We start from the raw sequence: 25,409 nt of genomic DNA, 5'->3' as shown, positions 1-25,409 counted from the left end.
GTCTTCATAGTGCCCATGTTCGCGCTACGTAGAAATCCACTACCGACGTGAATTATCATTGGTTTATCGTTTTCCATTTTTGTATGTAAATCGTAGCACTTACTTTCGGTTTCCGGTTTTTTTTTATATAAGCATGCATCCGTCAGTCACCGAATAAAAAAAAAACAACTTACAGCGCACGGCGCATTGTTAAACTGTCTGCCTTACGTAATAAAATTCAAGGGAATATGTTTTACACTTAGCGGGGTTTTAGCGTGGCATTGTTGGTTGGCCGTGTTTAACTGTTGTATTATTATTCTTTTTCTCAAACATAATTACCCGTTAAGCACACTAAATAGGTTTTAGTGATGTATTTGTTACATGAATCGCAATAAAAGTCTTTTACACAAACGGTTAAAGAACGTTAGCCACGTTTAAGCATACTAACTGTTTTATTGTGTAGTATTTAATAAAAAAAATTGTACTTGATAAAACATATTAATAGTTTTTCCAAGTAAATGTGTTTTAGCTATGTATAACGTAAAAGATTAATTAAAATAAAAAACTGGCTAAGCGCTTTTATATTACTTATAGAAGAATAATGTAGGTTTGCGATTTTATAGTATTGAGAAGTATCAAATTATAATGCAGTTAGCGTGTTAGGTCGAGTCTGTATCTCCGTAACTACAACAGATAAAAATATGATTCCAAGACCAGTCGATAGAGAATTCTTTTCTCTTTTAGAATATTTGTCCAAATGAAAACTGGTATTATGCAGCTTTGAGCGGTTTTAGAGATAGGACGGCAGATTGGCAAAATCATCATATATTTGATGTAGGCATTTTTAAAGAAGAAGAAGTATTTATAGAAAGTAAGTTACGCATATGTTAGCGAATATGTCATTGGCGATGTCGTGGTAGACGTACTTTAATATTTGTACTAAGATTGATTTGATTATTTAAGAAAAAAAAAATCCTACCCTGATGATTTTTTTAAGATTTTTTAATTAAAACTTCTAAATAAATCTAAGAAGGCAAGTTGATTTTTTTTAGGAAACCGCTTTGGTTTTCTTATTACTTGGTTAAACATTTGTAAAAAACTGTAGATTAGCTTAATTATTTTGTTATTTTTTTCTCTTTTTTTAGAACGATTACTAATTATATTAACAAACCTTATCTACTTAATCAATTTTATAATAATGTGTTTTGACAATGTCCTTTCCTCTTAATTAATGTCAGATGTTGTATTAATAATCGTACAGTTTTTTTTATATTTGGGGACAATCTTACACAAATCGATCTAGCCCCAAACTAAGCAAAGCTTGTACTATGGGGCGACGATATATATACGTATAAAGATAAATACATACTTATATACATAGAAAACACCCATGGCTTAGGAACAAATATCTGTGTTCATCACACAAATAAATTACCGGGATTCAAACCCGGGACCATCAGCTTCATAGGCAGGGCCATTACCTACCCACTACGCTAGACCGGTCGACAGTGATGATCGCATTGTACCATTGACAGAACAATACAACTATTGCTATAGACAATTGACGATACAAGCGCAAAAAATAGGAAATTGGTAACGAGTGGCGATAAATTAAAACACGACCGCAAGTGTGTTGAAAAACGTCGTATGAAACGCATGCATTAGTCATTACAGACATCGGCTTTCTTATTGCGCGCTCGCTTACAGCTCGCGCGCACAATATCGCCTCGTGTGTAATGACCAACTTAGCACACTTGTATCATAATGTACTATTAGAGTTACTCCTTTTGTTTTGCTGATGTGATATTTTTAGTTTTAAAGTGTTTAGTGAGTACCTAAGTTTTTTTTTGTAACTGTAGTGGCGCGGTATGTAGAAGTTTTTTACAATAAATGTATTTATATTCTATTCTATTCTTAAAAATATTTCTTATGACGGGCACCGCACGCTAAGGTGTCATTTTAATGTGCTCATATTAACACAATATTCAAATGATAATATAATTTTTCATATTGATCCGATTCGCCCTATGACCCGATTCGCCTGGGTCTACCCTAGTAATATAAAAAAAACTCTAAATTCACCCTAATGTCGATGACCTCCCAACACGCTCCCATTTTATATACCAATTCCATCTCATTTGACGAATAAAAATAGCAATGTTATCAAATTCAGAGCACGCGTACTTCATCTCATTCCCCATGTGAGCGCCCGCACGGACGGACGTGGGCACGTAAACATAACAATAAACAAACGTGAACAATATAAACAAATCATGTTAACAATCGTGTTTACACAGTGAAGTGACGTGACGTTGACACAATGAACCGTACGGTGAGTCTATTTTCGATATTCGAAATTGGACAGGTTTAAAAAACTCGTTAGTGAGTAATATAGCAATTTATACTTTAACTACATGAAGCAAAGTGTAATTTCCTTTGTACGGTTTTAAGTCAATTTTAGTCAATTAGATTGTAGTGAGTATATGATTATTTTAATGTCAAGTAATAGCGTGTATTTTAAGAAGTCAAGTGATGTTAATCCTAAAAATAAACGGTAGTTAAGAATACCGGTTTGGAAATCTTTAATCGGTTTTAGCTTATTTGCTAGTTTTATGTCATTAAGCGATATTTTTCTGTAGAAACGGCCTACATTCTGGTAAATATTATTGTATATATGTCTATGCTCCTTCGGCTTAAATAAACTTTATTTTTTTCTATTTATTATTTAGGAACTTAAATCAGTTACATGATTATGCCAGCCCCATCGTACCTTATTCTAGTATTTTTACATGTCTTATAACTAAACTTACATAATACATATTATGTCTTATAATAAACTTTAATGTCTAAGAAATTACAGAAATAATTCCTTTGATATTTTAATTACCTTCTATAATAGGTGTGTCGAAAAGCCAATCAAATAGTTTAATGAAAATGTAAGGCTAAGACTAGGTAATAGGTATTAGCATAATTATTTTGCTAATATTTTCATAAAACCTTAAATCAAACTCTCTCTTCTTCCTCGCGTTGTCCCGGCATTTTGCCACAGCTCATGGGAGCCTGGGGTCCGCTTGACAACTAATCCCAAGATTTGGCGTAGGCACTAGTTTTTACGAAAGCGACTGCTATCTGCCCTTCCAACCCAGAGGGTAAACTAGGCCTTGTTGGGATTAGTCCGGTTTCCTCACGATGTTTTCCTTTACCGAAAAGCGACTTGTAAATATCAAATATTATTTCGTACATAAGTTCCGAAAAACTCATAGGTACGAGCCGGGGTTTGGACCCGCGACCTCCGGATTGCAAGTCGCACGCTCTTACCGCTAGGCCACCAGCGTTTTTTTTTCAAAACCTTGAATCAAACTATGTATATAATTATACTAATTACCAAATTATAAATCCTCAACTCTTTATTTTGGCTTTGCTGTAATCAGGTAACATAGAAAACAATCAGGCATAGACAAAGTCCCTACGTTCTCATTTATTATTCGTAATTTATTTTTCACTAAATATATAACTCATTATATGTTGAAATAGGAAATAGGGGCCAATAATGTGACTAGGGATCGGAACCGGTTTTTTGCAAAAAATTCGTAATAACCATATATTTTGATTTATTTTATACTCCAAATGTAGGTCTTAGCTGCGTTTTTAGATAACGACTTCGTATTATTAGATTGCCCAATAAGAAATGAAATAATTAACAAAAACAACGAAAAAATACCGTTTTCGTTCCCATACAAAAAGTGTCCGATCCCTCTAATAGACTACCTATTTTTATTTTTTAAGAGACATTTACGCAAGCAGCATTTATACCTTTTTTGTTATATTCTGGTTTACTAACAACAATATAACTATATTATATCGATAATAAGCGAATATGAGAGTTTAAGTAGTAACTAGGTTAACTAAAGGTTAACTGGAAGAGATCCTTGAAAGGGATAAGTTCGCCTTTGTACAAATGATGTATGTTCTGTCCTGTTTTATGTTTCTTTCTGTACAATAAAGTGTTTTACTACTACTACTAGTTTTAAAATATAACTAAGATAATATTTTACCTATTCAAACAGGTACTTATAGGTATTTTACTCTAATATTTCAAAAAGTTCGACTGTCTACTGTTTTTAATACAGATGATATTAATTTCTTGCGTAACGTGAATAAAGATCTTATCAAAAAAAAGAGATGAGAGGTTGTTACGGTGTTAGTAAAAGTAAAAGTTTGGTAAAAGTCAAAATAAAGTACCTACATTGTAGACACGTGTCCAACGTACGATTCTTATTCGCAATCTAGTTGCGAAATTGAAGTTAGGTATATATTAGAAATCGTGTGCCGAACGAAACTAAACTGGTTAATCTATTTCAGTACGTTTTATAACTTTACCTGTCTATTATTTTTTTAATATTATATAAGGTAGAAGTACTAGTGCTCGACGCTGCACTAGTACTCGACATGGGCACTTTATGTCAAAGTGACAAGGATTAAGTTCGAATACAGAAAAATCTTCGTTGTTCAAATTTAACCTATATTTCCATGAAATAAAGTGCCCATGTCGGTGACTAGTGCAGCGTCGAGCACTAGTACTTCTACCTTATTTGGTTGCAGGCGTTATATACTTATATGTTGTTTTAAAGTTATTTATATGTATCGTCCTAAAATATTTGAGCACTAGATTTGATAAAACTTGTAGATTCCTTGGGTAATTGGCTAAATAAATTAAAGAAAATACTTGTAAGTACCTTTACCATTTAAATACATGATACTTGAAAAAAAGCGGCCAAGTGAGAGTCGGGCTCGCCCATGAAGGGTTCCGTACCATTTCTGACGTATTACAAAAAACTACTTACTAGATCTCGTTCAAACTAATTTTCGGTGGAAGTTTGCATGGTAATGTTTATCATATATTTTTTTTTAGTTTTATCATTCTGTTATTTTAGAAGCTACAGGGGGGGGGGGACACATTTTACCACACGTGTGAGGTTGATGAAAAAAAATTGAGTTTCAGTTCTAAGTATGGGGAACCCCCAAATTTATTGTTTTTTTTTTTCTATTTTTGTGTGAAAATCTTAATGCGGTTCATAGAATTAATCTACTTGCCGAGTTTGAACAGTATAGTTCTTATAGTTTCGGGAAAAAGTGGCTATGACATAAACGGACAGACAGACGGACATGACGAATCCATAAGGGTTCCGTTTTTTTGCCAGCAACCTAATAAACCTATTCTACCTATCTATTGACATAATGTGACTATCATTAAAACATCACTAAGGAACATTACGATCTGCCTGATCTTACGATCGGCCGACATAACTACTTAGCAAAAATAGTCTTATATTCTATTATCTAATATTTATGTATACTGTATTAGTCTTAATGGAAGCGCAGGTGGCCTAGCGGTAAGAGCGTGCGACATTCAATCCGGAGGTCGCGGGTTCAAATTCAAACCCCAGCTCGTACCAATGAGTGTTTCGGAACTTATGTACGAAATAACATTTAATAATTACCAGTCGCTTTTCGGTGAAGGAAAACATCGTAAGGAAACCGGACTAACCCCAATAAGGCCTAGTTTACCCTCTGGGTTGGAAGGTCAGATGGCAGTCGCTTACGTAAAAATTAGTATTTACGCCAATTCTTGGAATCAGTTACAACGTGAGGGAGAAGAAGACTGTATTAGTCTTAATATTTATGAGATGAACTCCGATCCGTTATCTTTGAATAACTTCACATGTTAATATAGAAACAAACTACACATTCGTATGCATTCCACATATTAACTGGAAACTCTAAGGAATAGTACTCTTTATTCTTAACAGTACAGTCTTTGTTCTAAGTTTATAATGTACATACACGCGTACTTAAATGGCATCACAGTTCATTGGCTATTTGTATATCTTATTACAATGATAGATAGATTTATTTATTGGTACTAATTATACCCTGTCAACATTGGTTAAAAATTACAATTATGATCAAAATTAAAATATGTACAATAAATTATGTCAAGTGTTTATAAAATTTTAACTAACAATTCGGAAATTAAAACAACAGTAAAAAGTCAGTCCAATTAAAAATTACAATAAATAAATAAAAAAGTTATTAAAAAAGAAAATAAATGCAATTATGTCAAGTCAAATGAAATGGTTTTTAAAGGACTTTTATTCATCAAAGGCATTATATGCTTATATATGGCATTATATCCAGCTTTGTGTGTATGAAGTATCAATTTTATAAGCAACACACTCATATTAAAAATATTAAAATCATACGACGTCTGACTTGACAGAAAATATGCAGTTTTCCTATTTTTGACAGGTAGAGTTAGACCAAGTTAAGTTAGCAGCGATTTTGATAGCACAGACGGTGCAAGTCAATCAATCGATCAATATTTATTTGTAGATGAAACATAATACAATGCATGCAAATATAATTTTTATCGAACATTAAGCCACTGGTGATGTCAAAATTAATAATTAAGAATTAAAGTCTCAAAGCTGCTCTTCCCTCTCAGACGTATTTATCCATACCCCAAAGTTAGTGGAATTCAATAAAAATATGATGTACTTATGCAAATACTAAATATATAGAAAAAACCCATGGCTCAGGAACAAATCTATGTGCAGAAAATATCTGTGCTCTTCACACAAATAAATGCCCTTACCGGGATTAGAACCCAGGACCATCGGCTTTTTTTTTGTAACAAACTTTTGCGAGCTTACAGTCGACCCAGTTGAGTTTAGGTAGGGTCACTACCAACTAGGCCAGACCTGTCGTCAAACCCGGTCGATTGTAACGGTAAAATATCCCAATCATTTTAATCTTAATAAAATCTTTCTCTGGCTATATGTATTCTAACTTACTAACTAATCTTACCCTGCGAAACGAGAGCGTGCCACCTGTCCCGATCCTGCGCACAGGGATCAAAAACCGGTATTTTTTGTATGGGAACGAAATAGTACATTACGATACAAGTGCGAAAAATAGGAAATTCGAAACGAGTGGCGATAAATTAAAACACGACAGAAGGGAGTGTTTTAAATCGACACGAGTTGCGAATTACCTATTCGCACATGTATCGTACAACGTTTTACAGTACATATGGCCCTTTAAATGTTCGACACAGTAACGTAATATGCTACTTCTCGCACTAGTGCTATAAAGTAGCCCCATATGTACTGTAAACGGTATTTTTTCATTCTTTGTTAATTACTTCATTCCTAATTAGGCAATCTAATAATACGAAGTCGTTATCTGAAAACACAACTGAGTCCTACATTTGGAGTATAAAATAAACCGAAATATAAAATATTTCGAAGTTTTTGCAAAAAACCGGTTCCGATCCCAGCCTGCGCACCTTCCTGCCAGCCTGCCAGACGCGAAGCTGAAGCAGATCCACCGCCGCACTGTCTTCCCAGCGATACCTGGCCGACCCACCGGACGGCTACCAGTCGGTCTTCCCAAGAACGCCCTCTTGTCAGCCCGATCCTCTCCCATTCTGAGTAGGTGTCCGAATCAGCGAAATCTGAAGTATTTCGCAAGATCCTGGGACCTATTCAGAGAAATGACGGCGCCCGATCGAGGAATTAGTGGCCGAGCAAAATATAATCGGTAAAAACGGAAGCCCACATACTATATGTATTCTAGAATCTTTAAATTGTTGAGATACCTTAAACACAGAAGAATCCTTACAAGTTTAAAACAAGATATTAGCGAGTTATTTAAAAATTGCTTAACTACACTAGCGAGTAAAGTCAATTACTTCTAACAAAGAGCATTAAACTGTAGAAGAGGTATAATATCTAAAAATATCGTTTTGACGACCAGTTTGGCCTAGTGGGTAGTGACCCTGCCTACGAAGCCGATGGTCCCAGGTTCAAATCCTGGTAAGGGCATTTATTCGTGTAATGAGCATGGATATTTGTTCCTGAGTCATGGGTGTTTTCTATGTATTTAAGTATTTATAAATATTTATATATTATATATATCGTTGTCTAAGTACCCTCAACACAAGCCTTATTGAGCTTACTGTGGGACTTAGTCAATTTGTGTACTAATGTCCTATAATATTTTATATTTATCGTGCCCTTAGGTTTGGTTTGACTTAGTATATGTATTCGGTGTATAATTGTGTATAATTTGGTGCATTGTCAGACGAAATTGTAAAATGTCTACAGCTTTGCTCGTTAAAAGGTGGATTCCTATTCGCTTTTTAGGGTTCCGTATGCGAAGGGTAAAACGGGATCCTATTACTAAGACTCCGCTGTCCGTCTGTCTGTCTGTCTGCCCGGCTGTCACCAGGCTGTATCTCATGAACCGTGATAGCTAAACAACAAATACTAAAAAGTACGGAACCCTCGGTGGGCGAGTCCGACTCGCACTTATCCGTTTTTTAATGTTTTCGACATGTTTAATGAAATATACTACAGTTATTTTCGACATAATTAACAAATTAAAATTATATTTTTTCCCCGTTATGACAACAAAGCGAATTTCTCCTAGAACAGATAAGGCCGAAATTAATGAAACATTAAACAGCGCACCAGGCAGCTAAGACTGTTAGTTATGATAAAAATTTGCCAGTGTGTGTGTGTGCGTGTGTGTGTGTGTATATTACATTGCGATACAAGTGCGAAAAATAGGAAATTCGAAACGAGTAGCGATCAATTAAAACACGACCGAAGTGAGTTGCCTATTCGTACATGTAATGTACAACGTTTTACAGTACATATGGCCCTTTAATTTTTCGACATAGTTACGTAATGTGCTAATTATCGCACTAGTGCGGTAGAGTGGGTGCTGATATGTACTGTAAAAATTGATATTGAATACTAATTTTACAGTTTATTTATGGCTTACGTTTCATTATTGATCCCACGTCCATTATACCTGCCATATTTATGTAACAATATACTTTACAGTACATAAGGTGCTACTTTACCGCACTAGTGCGAAAACTAGCATATTGCGTTATTGTGTCGAACATTTAAAGGGCCATATGTACTGTAAAACGTTGTACGATACATGTGCGAATAGGTAATTCGCAACTCGTGTCAATTTAAAACACTCCCTTCGGTCGTGTTTTTATTTATCGCCACTCGTTTCATATTTCCTATTTCTCGCACTTGTATCGTAATGTACTATTAACCACTCACTTTACCCGTTAATCTTGAGCTATGTACCCCTAGTGTAAATTTATTCGATTGCGAGACGTGACATACGCGTTTACGTTAAGTCTCATTTTGTATGGGATTTCAAGTTTCCAAAACGTTCCGATTGGCGCGCTGTTCCATACAAAAAGAGACCTAACGCAAAAGCGTACGTCAAGTTACGCTATCGAAAAAAATTACACTACGGGTTCAGGGGCTCGAAACGTTGACATGTATTTTGAATCATTATATGCGATATAATTGTTATATTATCTAATTAAATTATTGAATTTCGCAAATTTTGACAACCAGCGTTACCGCATAATATACGGAACCATACAGGTACGAGTAGGCGCAAGATATTTTTCATAGACTTTACACCTCTTCTTTTATTACTAAATCTTTGCTACTAGTTTTTCTCGAGGTGCGTGATGGCCGCAGGTCAAACGGGTTAATAATATGTATGCAAATACACAGACTACGGTAGATTCTGGTTTTAGTGTCATGTATTCGTATACCTACAACGTATGCTTATACCGTTATTTTCAATAGCAAAACTCGCTTCAGAGGAAACGGGACGGCCGCTACTCCGTACAAATGTAGTCCCCATTTTCCTCTATGGATATTGACATTATGGAAAATATTTTTACATAATTTGACATATATTAAGAGCAATTCCTAGCTGAGCAACTTTTCAAATCTCGAATTTTTGAAGCTATGTTTCTGTCGCGCTGCGGTGGGCGGGAGCCGGAGCTATCTAAGTGTGAGTGCGCGCACACAGACGAGAGACTCGTGCGCTCGCTCATTGCGCGCCGTTCCGTCGACATCGCCCGCGAGCCGGACGGAATGTATTCTGCGCTGCCCGACGCAAGTTGTTTTTGTTGTTACCACGTAATATTGTTTTTCATTTTTATATTATACTGTATCTATTACACCCTAATACCAAACACCCTATCACCTGTACTAAATGTATTTTACACCTATGATGACGAAATAATAAATGATTGATTGATATTAATTACCATATAGGTAAAAACTGCAAAAAAGAATGATGTCTCAGCTTCGGTTGTCGTCGTACAGTCAAGTGCAAAAATATGTATCGAAAGAATCGTCTCATAAATATGGTACTACGCTCTTATTACACTGGAATAAGATGCTATGGGACATATTTTTGAGTAAGATGTGTACACCCATATTTTTACACTTGACTGTACCTATCCGTATCAGTAAGTTGCGAGTGATCATGGTGTGTTGTGAAATTTTGTAAGTAGGTATAAATATACCTATGGTTAAACTACAATCTATTTAACTTGTAGTACGATGGGGCTAAACTTGGGCCGCCTTATTGAAGAACGTATCGCAATGACAATCTGGGTAAAGTATGTTGGGATAATGCCGGACAATTTTGGGACCAATTGAGAGAACTCGTGAAAAAATGTTTTTTCAAGATCTCAACACGTGACAGATTCTTGAAGTACGTAGCGAATCGTTAAATAATAATCGTAGATTCGGCCTGAATTTTGGTAATCTTCAATATAGAACGGTTTTAGTTTTGTACCTGTGTAAAGATGAGACATACTTTTTTTTAGGGTAACGAGTGTTTTGCCATCAAGGGAGAACATTGGAGGGTGAAAAAAAGTTGCTTCTAATGGAAAGAGAATAAGGTATCACAAAGAAATAGGTCCGGTGTCTACCCTTTTGTATCCGATCTTAACCCTGATACAAAAATTGGTAAAATTGTGGCTCTCAAACTTTGATACCTATGTCATCATAAGGCAATTTGATAAGTAAACAATGTGCTAAGAAACCTCTTATTGTAAGGTTTACCCGAAGTAATAAAAAAAAAACCACTAAAATAATAGATACGTTGCGAAGTTTTGACAATTTAAATTTTCCTGAACTGTACAGGTTTAGGGAAAGTGTAAATGTATTGTTTATTGAATGGAATGTACTGGAAGATATTAAGTACTTAAGTAGGAGGGACAAAAATCAAAATAAAAAATAATTGTGCCCAGTCATTTTTAATGAAGGTCGCCAAAAAAATTAGAATCAAACTTAGAAATCAAAAAGACTAAGTAGTTCTTTAAAAAGGTCAAGGTCACTGAGAGCCCATCTTGAAGTATGGAAAATAATTAAAATTGCGATTTTGTTGGTTTAATTTTGCAATTATGTATATATATATAGTTGATATACAATCTTTTTTTTTTTGATAAAATGTAAGGATCGTATGTAAAGAGTAAAGTAAATATATAGGAAAAGAGAGCCCTCTTGAAGTATTTTAAGGAAACTAATTTCGAGCCCTATCTCTATTTTGTATCCGAAACTAGCAATGTATGTATGCGTGCACATCTACATATGCGTCCGTATGTGTAGGTACTTTATTGCGAAAAATTGCTCATTTGCTATCTATTTTACTCGATTTTGTTATAAATTTCAACATGTATCATCATCCCTATACAATATAAATACTCTTTATTGCACACCTCAATAAAAGAAAACAATACAAAAGAAGACATACACATAAGCACAGGTAAACAACATGCGGTCTTATCGCTGAAAGGCAACCTTTGGGTTGCGGAATTTAAAAAAATTACATTGTCAGTAACCGTCGCGCTGGTAGTGGTACTGGATAAAAATAATGGTACGAAAGTCTGATCAAGAAAACAATAAATGTGATAATTAAGGTCAGTAGGTAAATTGAAGAAAATTTAAAGTTTGATAATCACTGCTGTTTTTTAAATAGGTAAAGATTTGATTGTTTCTGTTCGGATCTTTACCTGGAAGGGTCAAGATCGGATATCGGTCTACAGCAGTGCTAGGTCTGTTAACACAATTACAAAAACAAACAGTTTCATCACAATACGCAAAATAAATTACAGAGCGAAGATCGGATAGAAGGAAGAATTCGCGAAATTTACCTTGCTCTCTGTAATTGCACATAGCACAAGCCCGACTCCCTGAGCGACGCGGGGACACTGACAGTCGAGGCGCAATGAAATGGCGTTTTACACAATGTTGCCAACATTAAAAAATAAAGCCAAATTAGGGAGAAATGAATGTCCTACGTTCTTCACCCGCATCCGGTATTTACCCAACATACCTTAATCGTTGAACCGCCGCATTTCAAAATGGCCCTTATTTTGATATCGGCTAGCCGTAATGTAATACGGCGGATTATACAATACGACTGCGATACTTATATATAAATCCCCTCGTCAATGTAATTTCATTAAATTTGCTATCTAGTGGCAAGCATCAAAGTAGTTATCTTTTACTTGTGACGCACAAGTGTGAGCAATGTAAAATACTATATTTCTAAAAAAAATTGCCTACTACGTAATAAAAGAAAATGTGATTATTAAATTATAATACGAAAGGTGGTCAAATCGCAAAATGCTGTCGTTTTAAAAAAAAAAAAAAAAAAAATTATTTCAGGTATTAGACCAGTTCCGAAAGTACCAGGAAATCCCGGTTCTTTAAAACAGTACCGGTTCTGCAATCCCTAATAAGGATGTTATGCCCATCACTATTCCTTCTGTGTACGTATATTTAGAAACTGTCTCCGCCTCCAATTCGTGCGATAAGGACAACTGCAGCTCGGACCGAAATTCACTCGCAAAAAACTCAAAAATCGAGGTTTCGCTCTCGACTGTTTCCTCCTCCAAAACGCAACTAATCATTATGAAATTTTGGAAATTGCTAGAGGAAGAAATAATCTATGCCGCTATGTTTTGATTTTTTGGATATTTTTTGTCATATTTGTATACTGTGCCTTTTTTTACAGCCAATTCAATTTAGCCGTTTTTGCGATTTTCGAGGCGCTGTATCTTTCTTCAAAATAAAATAATCCAAAAAAGCAAAACATAGCGGCACAGATATTGATGATATTGATCTTATTTGAAAAAATCACTGCTCTAGGTTAAAAATCCAGGGAGGAATCAGTCGAGAGCGTTTGTATGGAAAAATCGCAACTAGGAATTCCTCTTAACAATAGCTATGCCCCTACGTTTGCCTTTTTCCGATTTTTTGATCATTCTAAAAATTAGGAGCATTTTCATACAAATTGTTAAATGCTCCTAACTCTTAATATAATTAAAAACCGGCCAAGAGCATGTCGGGCCACGCTCAGTGTAGGGTTCCGTAGTTACTCTTCCGTCACAATAAGCTAAACTGGAGCTTAAAGTATAGTAAATTGTTAACCAAGGGATGAAACGGTACCTTTCACCCGAGTTAAACAAATAGGCAAATTTGCATAATCAGTACCTAATTAAAGTCTTTTTACTATGAAGGGGAAACTTTTTGCGATAACTCAAAAACAGCTAAACTGATCATGTCCGCTATAGTTTTCATTTAATGTCTTTCTTAATCTCCACTTCCACGATTTTTTTCATATTTTTTGGACCTATGGTTCAAAAGTTAGAGGGGGGGACACATTTTTTTTTCTTTCGGAGCGATTATCTCCGAATATATTCATTTTATCAAAAAATGTTTGTTGAAGACCCCTATTAGTTTTGAAAGACCTTTCCAACGATACCCCACACTGTAGGGTTGAAGCAAAAAAACGTGTAGGGGAGGTACCTTCAAAAAAAAAATTGTTAGATTTTATTGTACGACTTTGTCGGCTTTATTGATTTATATATCCGTGCCGAATTTCAGCTTTCTAGCACTAACGACCACGGAACAAAGCCTCGAACAGACAGACAGACAGACGGACATGGCGAAACTATAAGGGTTCCTAGTTGACTACGGAACCCTAAAAATTGCATATCTGTGGTTGATATACAACAAATTGTGTCAAAATATTTTGACACAATTTTTTTTTTGGGTATATATATATATATACCCAGAGAGGAAAATCACTTATTTTGTATCAAAAGGCGATGTCGCGCGGGTACTTTCGTCTTAAGAGGGGGGCAACGAAAATTGCAGTTTTTACATTCAATTGCTACACGTTTTAATAAATAAATAATAAAATAAAATAAAATAAAACGCATTTATTTCAGACAAACATGGTCCTGTAATTGGCTTCCCTGATAGGTACATATTTATGTTAACCTAGTTTTAGTTTACTTAAGCTGTTGGTTTTCCGAATAAAATAAAATAAAAATAAAATATTTTGTTAGTATGTACATCTTAAGAATTAAAAGCTATGACTGAGGTTAACTTAAAACATAAACTTAAATAACTATCTTAGGTACTAGAGATAAATGCAGAGAGTACAAGTGCCTTATCAGGCCACTGTCCCATCTGTCAGCCACGACGGTCAGGAGACTGTGACGGCTGTCGCGCACCCTGCGGAGCGTCGCGGCGCAAGGACAAGGACAAATTCCATGAAAAAAATCACTCAAAAACTAGTCTATATTTGTGAGGGTATACTCTAACTAAAATCTTAAAAGCATGATAAAAAAAACACGAAACTATATCTAATTTTCATTTATATCGTTATCCTGCGTACGATAGCAGTATAATTTTAGTATAAAATAGCTAATGAATTAGCCGAGGTATTTTACTAGCAAAATTTCAAACATTATTAATTAGTATACGATCAGAGATATTGACGAAAAGCTTCAAAACCTGCGCGAATCCGAAATATTCGGTCGCAAATTTCACGCGGTACAACTTCTTTTGTTCCTTTCTACTTTCCTGTCTTTACGCCCCCTCTTAATAGGTACGTTCACTTTTAATACGATTTCCCACGTAATATGTCTATTTACACACGCCCCCAGCAACGTGTTTCAATACTTTTTTTACGGTTAGGTAATATGTAGTACTAGTATGCTATGGGAGTCCGGGCAGGAGGAGTATTAGTGAAACAGTGTGATAGCCGGTTGAATAATGAACATTTATTGTATTGAACTGCCTCCTTATATGCTATTTCCGATATTGCAAAAAACAGAAAGATAGGTATCCTAGAATATTAATATCTATTCTACCCTTCGACTTAAAGATTGCGTTTATAGTGATCGCAATAGCATGTCTTGGTGTGGTCCATTATCTTACTTGTGGCTTACGGCCCGATTCGAAGAATGGTTAAGACACGTTTAAGATCTTGGAAAGATCTTTAAAAGATCGATAACTAAGCGAAATGTCAAAATTGACGTTTATTTCGCTGTGATCCCAATAAGATCTATGTACGATATTTCTAACGTCAAAGTGACATTGTTTGCCCGAATCGCGCTGTTTCTGTCAATTATACGACATACAAACGATATCTGAATGAGAACTTATCTACACCAGAACTTATCGTTATCGTATTTCGTTCTTCGAATGGTGAGCTGTGAGCTGTAGGCCTCGCAATGAAGCTTTCATACCTATACATTACACACAATACATACAGTAGGTATATTTTGAAATCTAAAGTCAATATCACGAAGATTTTACCATACTTACGTTATTATCTGAGCCTGGGGTCCTCTTGACAACTAATCCCAAGATTTGGCGTAGGCACTAGTTTTTACGAAAGCGACGGCTATCTGACCTGCCAAGCCAGAGAGTAAAACTAGGCTTTGTTGGGTTTAGTCCGGTTTCCTCACGATGTTTTCCTTCACCAAAAAGCGACTGGTAAATATCAAATGATATTTCGTACATAAGTTCCGAAAAACTCATTGGTAAAAGCCGAGGTTTCAACCCGCGACCTCCGGATTGCAAGTCGTACGCTCTTACCGCTAGGCCACCAGCGCTTCTATTGAATTATTGATACCTAATACCTAATCTGAACCAATTGTCTTCATCTAACTTAACTAATCTTAAGATTAAATCACTTGACCTTATTACATTCTAGACTTATCTTATAGAAATATCAGTCGTAAATGGGTGCCGAAATCAACAGCAGTTCATTGTCACACTCAATTGGCAAGATAAGATAGGAGCTACGTTTAAAAGATGAGTTTCTCAATAAAGTTGAATGCGTTTTTGAAAGTTTGTTTAAAATACCTAATTTTGACGACCGGTTTGGCCTAGTGGGTAGTGACCCTGCCGACGAAACTGATGGTCCCGGGTTCAAATCCTGGTAAGGGCATTTATTCGTGTGATGAGCATGAATATTTGTTCCTGAGTCATGGGTGTTTTCTATCTATTTAAGTATTTATAAATACCCTCAACACAAGCCTTATTGAGCTTACTGTGGGACTTAGTCAATTTGTGTAATAATGTCCTATAATATTTATTTAAAAAAAAAAAAATACCAACTGCGCTGCTTCTCAAATTTGAGAATTTCAAGTAAATATCTCCGTCACGCTGACGGGGCGGCTCCTAGAATTAGTGCGATAAGGACAATTGCAGCTTAAGCGAAAAATCGAGGTTTTTGTTCTCGACGTTTTCCCCCTACAACTTAACCATTCGTTACGAGATTTTGGGAACGAAATGCGAAAGAAATTATCTGTGTTTGACCGTTTTAATTTTTGCGTTTACTGTTTGCTAGGCGTCTGTTTGCGACCAATGACATATATATCTAAGGACGGGCCTTACGGGCACTAAGAATGGTGCTAGTTCAATGGTGTCACTCTCGAAGCCAGTCGTGCAGTCTAACGGAACTAGTTGCGACCAATCGCGCGCGTGGTGCGAATTCATCAACCAATCACGTTGCGACGTTAGAGTGCACGATTGGCTCGAATTCGTGTGCGTGACACCGCTGTACTGGCCCCATTCTTATTGTCCGTAAGGCCCGTCCTTAGATATATATGTCAATGTTTGCGACGCATTTGGCCGTTTTTAGCGCTGTTTAAAGGAATCTAGTTTTTATAAAAACAAGAATAGGTATCAAAAAAACAAACGTATGACACAAGTAATGGCCAAAATTCAATAGGAAAATGTCGAGGAAGTTTGTATGAAAAAAATTACCACTAATGTTTCATTTCCAAATTGGTTCCGTTTTTCACAAAGTTCATGAGAACATTAGGTAATAACTAGTTGCATACGCTTTGACTATACTTTATAATTATGTACATATCTATAGCCCTATTTAAATTGATTATCGTAAAAAAATTAAAACAAAAATGTTCCTACTTGGAATGAAATGCTCTAGCGCAGAAACGTATCACTTTCTACACACTTTGGTGGAGCGACTGAATTGGTTTTTGTTTGCAGTATATTCGTCAATAAATCAATCATCTTCATTAAACAAGTGTTCACGTGTATTACATTACCAACACTCGTTTGGACTTGTTTATTTACATTCCTCATATCAAATTAGTACATAACGGATTATTATAATTAGTACAAACCGTTAGTTATCACGAATCGTTTTAATTGGCAAGGTTTGAAGCGGTACTGCTGTTTAATCTTCGAATTAAAAGTGATCTACGAAGACTGCAAGGATATATCCTCATAGGGAAATAAGAACTAATAGAGTGCTCACTCCATACATCGAGTAGCGGAATTCTCAGTACTGCTACTCGACAATAGATATCGCGGCAAACAAAAAGTCTAATGCTCAACGATTTTCAGCTAATATAATAACCAGAGTAACTAGAACTCTATTTTCAACTCCTACGCTTACTCTGGTTACGATCATTAACAAATTAATTAACTGCCAGATAGATACTAACTTAAGTTGTAAACATGGGTAGGTACAGGCAGGGGGGGGGGGGGCTGCCCCTCTGGAGTTCAAATTTTACATACAATGTATCCCCTTGCTACGCCCTTGGTTGTAAAGTATTTATCTACCAGTTAACCAAGGGATGAAATGATGTCTTTTATCCGAGGTAACCACTCCACTTTTCATTTCCAATACCTACGTGGAAGTAAAATACATCTGTTTAGAAAAACAGGACTGGGTGTAAACTTTCATAGCATTCCCTGAGAGTACTTACAATTAGCAATTTATATAAAAGTATCGTTATTTATATTTATACAACTCTCTAAGTTATACATCTGAATGGACTGGGTGTAAACTTTCATAGCATTCCCTGAGAGTACTTACAATTAGCAATTTATATAAAAGTATCGTTATTTATATTTATACAACTCTCTAAGTTATATATCTGAATGGACTGGGTGTAAACTTTCATAGCATTCCCTGAGAGTACTTACAATTAGCAATTTATATAAAAGTATCGTTATTTATATTTATACAACTCTCTAAGTTATATATCTGAATGGAAATTGTACAACAAATCCATTTAGAACCAAACTTTAATTGCTTATCGTAAAAAATAAATAAAAAAACTATATACTTGGAAAGTAAAATGCTCTAGAGCAGAAACGTATCACTTTCTGTACACTTTTCAGAACAACAACTCATGTCCAAAGCATAAGAAATGAAAACGATATTTCAATAAATTACCTATAGAAATAGAATAAATGTATATAGGTACAGTCAGCATCAAAAGTAGCGGACCAAACAAGGTTCCAAAAGTATCTACCATTCTGTAACAGCTCAACAAAATGTGGTGGTTCTCTATAAAGAACAATTAAGACGTTAAAAGATATACTTTTGATAGTGAATTTTAGAGATTTTTCAATATTTGGAAAAGTTATCCCGAATATCAGATACTTTTGGCGCGTTGTTTCATCCGCTACTATTGATGCTGACCCTCGACACCAACTACGTAAAATAGTAGGATTAATTACAGGACATAACACACTAAACAAACACCTACACAATATGGGTAAAACGGACAGTCCCATGTGCAGAGCGTGCATGGAAGAAGAAGAAACAACAAAACATATTCTCCTAGACTGCAAACAGGTAGAAGTATACAGGAACAAATACCTAGGGACTCCGTGCACACTAGGAGAGGCAATTAGCAACCTGAAAACTTTGCTAGGCTTCGTGGAGGAGCTGGGGTGGTTAGAGTAGCGCTACCTCGTTTCACGCAAAATAGGCACAATGGTTGTCGATTTGTGGAAAATGCCCAGAAGCACTAACTAACTAACTAACTAATGCTGACCCTACCTATACTTATCTGTTTGTTGGCAATGAACGTGACCGACAATGAGGCGTGCCAAAATCGTGATGAAGCATTTAGCTAAGGTTGCAACTATTTATATATCCTAGTTGAAACTCGAGAATTAATGTCTAGTTACTGAATAAATGCTTACAAAATTCCATCGATCCGACTAACATTTAGTTCATCATAGATTAGAGTACTTACCTAATTAGGTACAGGAAATAAAGCACTAAGTATATTAGGCGTGCCAAAATCATGATGAAGCATTTAGCTAAGGTTGCAACAAAAAAACGAAAATGTTCCAAAAATATGTACGTATACACTTTTTTTTTTTTTATACCACGACGGTGGCAAACAAGCATACGGCCCGCCTGATGGTAAGCAGTCACCGCAGCCTATGGACGCCTGCAACACCAGAGGCATTACATGCGCGTTGCCGACCCTTAATATATGGGCAATAAAGTCGTGTATACATATTTTTAGTACTTTTTTCGTATCGATATTTTCAGACGTGACCGTACAACATTAAAACTAAATGTAGGTACCATGTTGTCTATTTTAATGTTCCATCTTGACTCGTGTCCTATTTACACGCGTCGTTTAACAACTATGTGCTAACATGTTCGACACTCTCTCGTGATATAACCTTGGTGACATGCCGCGCATTTCGACCCTATTTTGTGGAATCTACGATTAAATAGAATTTAAAATACTGCAACTTTGGTCCGCGGAGATGTCTAGAATTTTGATTACCTTTTTAGTGTAGTATAAAAATGCCAATAAAATCGGTTTCAGAACGTTATATGTATACCTGTATACATATTTGTGTGCAGGGCTGCTAAACGAATAGTTTTGCAGACTGTACACTTAAAAATGCATTAATATTTCAGAATATAAGGAACATACAGAATGATTTAACCATATAGGAAACTTTACATAGTTCAAGCCCCGTTAATACTTAATTGGCCCTGAGCCACCCCACACTAGCATCTCCCGACTCTCCCGAGCGTCGGCGTCTAGTCAACTTTATGGCTGCTGCTCGACGCAACTTTGGCGCAACTGCGCAGCGACGCCATTTTTCATAGTGCTGACTGGACGCCGAAGCTCAAAAGATGCTAGTATTAAATGGTTTCGAGAATCTCACATTCTCGGTGGCAAAACCCTACGGTATAAGCTAGGTTAATACGGTGACTATTCGTTTCGATATTTTCTCGCATACGGATTTACCGTATACGGGACGACCGTTCGTTCACACGGCATGTTACTTTCGGTTTTTTCACTTAGGTATGCGATCTTCCCGTATACGTGCAACTGCCTGCGCCCGCGCGCGTGTCAGATAAAGATAGTTTATTCATCAAGCAGGCATATTACAATGCGCTTATGAACGTCAAATAAAGCTACTATTATTTTTCGCAGTATGATCTCTGGTATTCCATCATTCATTCTTTGTTTTAACCCATACATAATCGTAACTATTACAGGCCTTGTCTGAATTGAGTCTTATCGAGCCGTTGCGACCTAATCATAATCAATTGAGGCGTAGACGTGAGTCATGTGAGAGGCATGCCATGTGTTTCACAGTTGATTTGGAGTTTAATCTAATTTAGTGCAAAATTGTCCTTCCTGTTCTTGGTAATTGAGTGGAGAGCATTCGACCTTTATTTTTTGGACAGATCTGTTATGTATATATAATATATATATATATATAATTATATAAATGCGTGTGTCCTGACTGACTGTCTGACTGATTTATCAACGCAGCGCCGAAACAACAAAAGCTAGAAAGTTGAAATTTACACACTAGGTTTCGTTTATAAAATGTATAAGAGATGAGAAGCGATTTTAAAAAATTCAACCCCCAAGGGCGTTGTATGGCGTTCAAGTTTTATTTTAAGCTAGGAACTTGAAACTTATTGAAATGGTATTATATGAAAATAGAAGAAAATTAATTGAATTGGAGATCAAGTTTTATTTTGAGTTAGAAACTTGAAACTTCGTTAAAAAGTATTATATTAAAATAGAAGAAAAGGAATGTCAGCGTTTTTGGAAATTTATCCCCTAACGGGGTTAAAACAGGGATCACCGTTTGTATGGGGATCAAGTTTTATATTTAGTTAGGAACTGCGGTCGTGTACATAATATTATAGACGAGAAAGTAACTCTGTTTGTCTGTTAGTTATCTCTTCACGCTTAAACTGCTGAATCAATTTAAACTGATATTTGTATCGAATTTTATTTTCTATAAGACATAGGATTTAAAAAAACAAAAGGATGGGCATAAACATCTAATTTAATAAAAATATTTTCCTAATGTCGATTCCAGAGAGGGAAAGGAGGACTACGTTTGTATGGAGAACCGGTCTTCCCCTTTCCTCTTAATAAAAAGCTTTACATTGTAACTCAATTTTAACATCATCTTATTTGTTCCAGGTCCTTCTCGCCCTGTGCGTCACAATCCTAGCAACCAGCGTCACTGGCTACCGCCTCCTGCCATGGCACGGGTCCCTCCAACCCGACACCCACACGCACACATCGGAGACTGCACATAGTACACCGAACCGCAATGTGTCGGATGACTACAGAAAGTATAGTTACCTAATAACTACATACTTATGACACAAGGCAGATGGCTAGATTTAAATATGTGAGACTATCAAAGTTTCTCAACTGCAACATGGAGCGTATAATGGCTTCTCTTAACGATGGCCTATCATGCTGGCCCATTAAGATGCGCCAGCGTTTAGATAGGGTAGTGGTGTCGGATGGCTAATGGCGCGGCGGGAAGGCGATGGGATGGCCACGTTGTCGGTTTTTTGTCCGCACTTCAAAGGTAGTGGGCCAGCAGTGCGTGCGCATCTACATGTGGCCCATTCCATAGTGTGTGCACTCAACCATCGCATGGCCATCCCGCTGGTCCAGCGCTGGGCCATCGTATAGAGGAGCCATGACCATAGCTTGGCCATCTCGCTGGTCTATAAGGCAACTCGCCACCTCGCACAGCGCTGCCGCATTCATTCAGTAGGAATGCTAAAGAATATTCTTGAAGTAAATGCTTTTAATGCCCGTACTGTTCCCTACCTGGCCCAAACGTTCAAAATATGCCGGCTGCGTTGCCACACTGAATGGCTAGGAATATTTGGAGTTCTCCCGTACAATCGCGAACTTTCTGAAGATTTCCTTTTCTGTGACTTATGGTCAAAAATATGCACAGAATAATAATTGCCTGCTTTAAACGCAGAAGAAAAATTCGCAAGAAATGAAGTAACTATGGGACAGCTCCATTTGTTGGACTAGATAAGATCCAGCCCAGAGGTCGCAGCCTCTGTCCCTCAACCGGCGTCCAATCTCCCTAACCGGCTTCTTGGCCTCGGCGCACCATGGCCCAGCCGTTTCGACAGCGACCGGAATAAAGTCATACACTGGTCCAAGGTTCGCGTATTTGCCGTGCTTGAATTTAGCAGCAGCCTCAGCCGCTGCACCTGCCTTCTTAGTTGTGTGTCTGACACTCATGTGGCTTCCCACAGTAGGTATTTAGTACCGGGGCGGGAGTGTTTTAACATTATTCAGTTGTGTCCTCTAGTGTAACTGAAAAATATCCAGAAAAAATAAGTTATTGGTGTGAACAAGAGCTGGTGTATTATAAAATCGTGTGAATGCAATTCACTTAGTTCTGCTCGCGGTAAACACTTTACGAAATGTTCGCACAATTCTGCTGCCTACTCGTATACCGTAAAACGGGGTGGCTTTGAAATGCAGGGGTGACTTTGAAATTTCAGTTTTTACACTATAATATATTTTTGTGCGAGACTTTAAGTAGGTAAACATCAATATACTTATAGTAATCTAACTAGTTACCCGAACACTTTCAGTAAATAATAAATAATGGCAATTTAGTGGCGATTTTAAAACTATCAATGTAACCCCAAATTTTCCTAAAGCCACCCCGTTTTACTGTACTAAAGTAATGCTACTCGTATATACCTAAGTATGATTTAAAATTTTGTTAGTACAGTCAGCATCAAAAGTAACGGAAGAGACTATGCAAAGTACACGTCTCTATATTATGTAACTATTAGAGTACCAGCTATTGCCTATATAATATATGTGTTTACTATAGAAATATATCACATAACTATGAAATTATTAGACGATGAGACTTATGAAGCATTTATTCTATTCGCTAATATTGATGTTGACTGTACCTATAAGGTATTGTATTTTGGTTTAGGACTGATGGTCTGATGTCGGACAGGTGATGTTTAGATACATACTTGTAAACTACATAATCTATAATATAGGTAGGTACACACACATTAAACAAAAAACAAAACAACTAACTTATCTATAAAATATAACTAAACTAAAACTAAAAACTAATGCTAATGCGTTGTGCGAGAAAGCTGCCAGTTCTTCGGTCACCAGTGAAATCGATTAGCATCGCAATACAGCGGGGAAATGCTGCCAGCATCCTCGGCACAGCCAAAGGGGCCAAATTTTTTAGACGTAGTTTAGTTTTTTTAGTATTCGTTTTTAGTCTTCTAAATTTATACACAACATTGTAGATACATTAGTTGTATACCTACAGCAGGTCCTAGCTCTCATTCCTCATTTTCTCATGATTTCATTGTACAAATTTCGTATGTAACATATAAGAAAACTCACCTTTTGAACTGTTAACGATGAATGAACCAACCAAACCTATGGAAGGTAGGAGGTAAGGAAATAAATCTCCATGTACCAAAAAGTGTCATCAAAAAACCTAGAATACTTGAACAAAAAAATCAAATCATAGACAGCGCACTTCACTCCGTCAATAACGTCTAGGTTCTTAGCTACTCTAGCGCTACTCTGGAGAGATTTGGAACTATTATTTATAGCTGACAGCTGGACACTTGCAACAATTCTGCCTAAGGAGTTTCTGTTCCTTGCCTCTACCTTCCATACCAATAACGTCTAAGTTCATGTCATGTCCTTGTGGTATCCTAGCACCACTCGAAGTTCGAACTATTATTTACAGCTGCCAGCTGGACACTTTTGCAACAGTTCTCCCATAAGAGATTGTTCTTCTACTTTCTACCCTTCATACCCTTAGGATCTTGTATTATTGTCACTATGACGTATGACGTGTGTGTGAAGGTACTAAGTACCATAAAAATCAAATTCTTTGACCGTATCGTACGGTGCCATATATCTATAGAAACCGTGCGCGATTGATGGTTTGTCATCTTGTGGGCTGAATGGGAAACATAAACATGCCGTCAAAAGTGCATGTCGACTTTATCAATAAATTCATTTATCATTTCTCCATGCAATTTCGCAGCTCACTGTACATTGACACTTCACGCCAAAGCAAGTATCGTTAAAGCATCTACCGTTCTCTTACTTTTTTTTGTGCGTAGCAGATTCTGCCATCTCGTAGGCAACATTGGAAGTATAAACTTCACATTTACACCTCGCGCCAAAAATCTGACGTCTCATGTGTTTATGCGCGCTCCCTATGTTATGTGGTCACCGAATTGTGAAATATCAATAACTTTTGACAACCACGGTATGTACGGATCTGCAAAGCTCTATCGGCCCGATTCGAAGACTGAGATACGATAACGATAAGTTCTGGTTTAGATAAGTTCTCATTTAGATATCGTATAATTAACAGAAGCAGCTCGATTCGGGCAACCAATGTCACTTTGACGATAGAAAAATCGTAGATAGGTAGATCTTATTGAGATCACAGCGGAATCGAAATAAACTTCAATTTTGACATGTCGTTTAGATATCGGTCTTTTAAAGATCTTAAACGTGTCTTAATCATTCTTCGAATCGGGCCGTATCTACATGGCCTTTGACATTCGAAGCACGAAATTGTCTTAGACTTTACACATCTTATATGTACATACAATAAATATATAGAGTTTCTTATAAGTAAGATTATTTATCTTTATCTTAAATCTACAGAATAGTTACCATTATAATAATAAGCCTGTGAAAATAGTTAATTAAGATTATGTACAATTTGATATTTATATTTTTAATAGACAAACCAATTAATTTAAAAGTTGTTTTATTTATCTGTGTATGGTCAACTTAATTTATTAAATAGTGTATTTCAACTTTAGTTAGCCACATCTTATTGAGTTTAATAGTTTCAATGATATATACATAGTGGCCCGACAACATGAGCCAAGCGAAGCGCAAGGGCACTACCTACCTTCCTCGAAGCGCTTCGTCGGTTTTTGAACCCTCATAACTTGGGTTTGGATTATACCAGATAAACAAAATTCTCGGGATATGACGTCAATAGTGAATCTATTAAACATAAGAAGTTTCAATTGCATAGCTCTTATACTTTAGATTTTATTGACATCTAAAAAAACCCGATTTCGTCTCCGACTTACTCATT

The 25,409-nt window shown here is 36.3% G+C and overlaps 1 long non-coding RNA gene across 1 annotated transcript; it reads left to right on the top strand.

Moving 5' to 3' along the window:
* The first annotated feature begins 783 nt into the window (after positions 1 to 783).
* On the top strand, positions 784 to 25,053 carry LOC133525123 (uncharacterized). The gene is made up of 2 exons (XR_009800518.1): positions 784 to 2,311; positions 21,440 to 25,053. It is a non-coding gene; the product is annotated as an uncharacterized LOC133525123 (long non-coding RNA).
* The last annotated feature ends 356 nt before the right edge of the window (positions 25,054 to 25,409 follow it).

Source organism: Cydia pomonella, chromosome 14 (genome assembly GCF_033807575.1).
Source record: "Cydia pomonella isolate Wapato2018A chromosome 14, ilCydPomo1, whole genome shotgun sequence".
NCBI lineage: Eukaryota > Metazoa > Arthropoda > Insecta > Lepidoptera > Tortricidae > Cydia > Cydia pomonella.
This window is presented reverse-complemented; position numbering and strand designations above follow the sequence as displayed.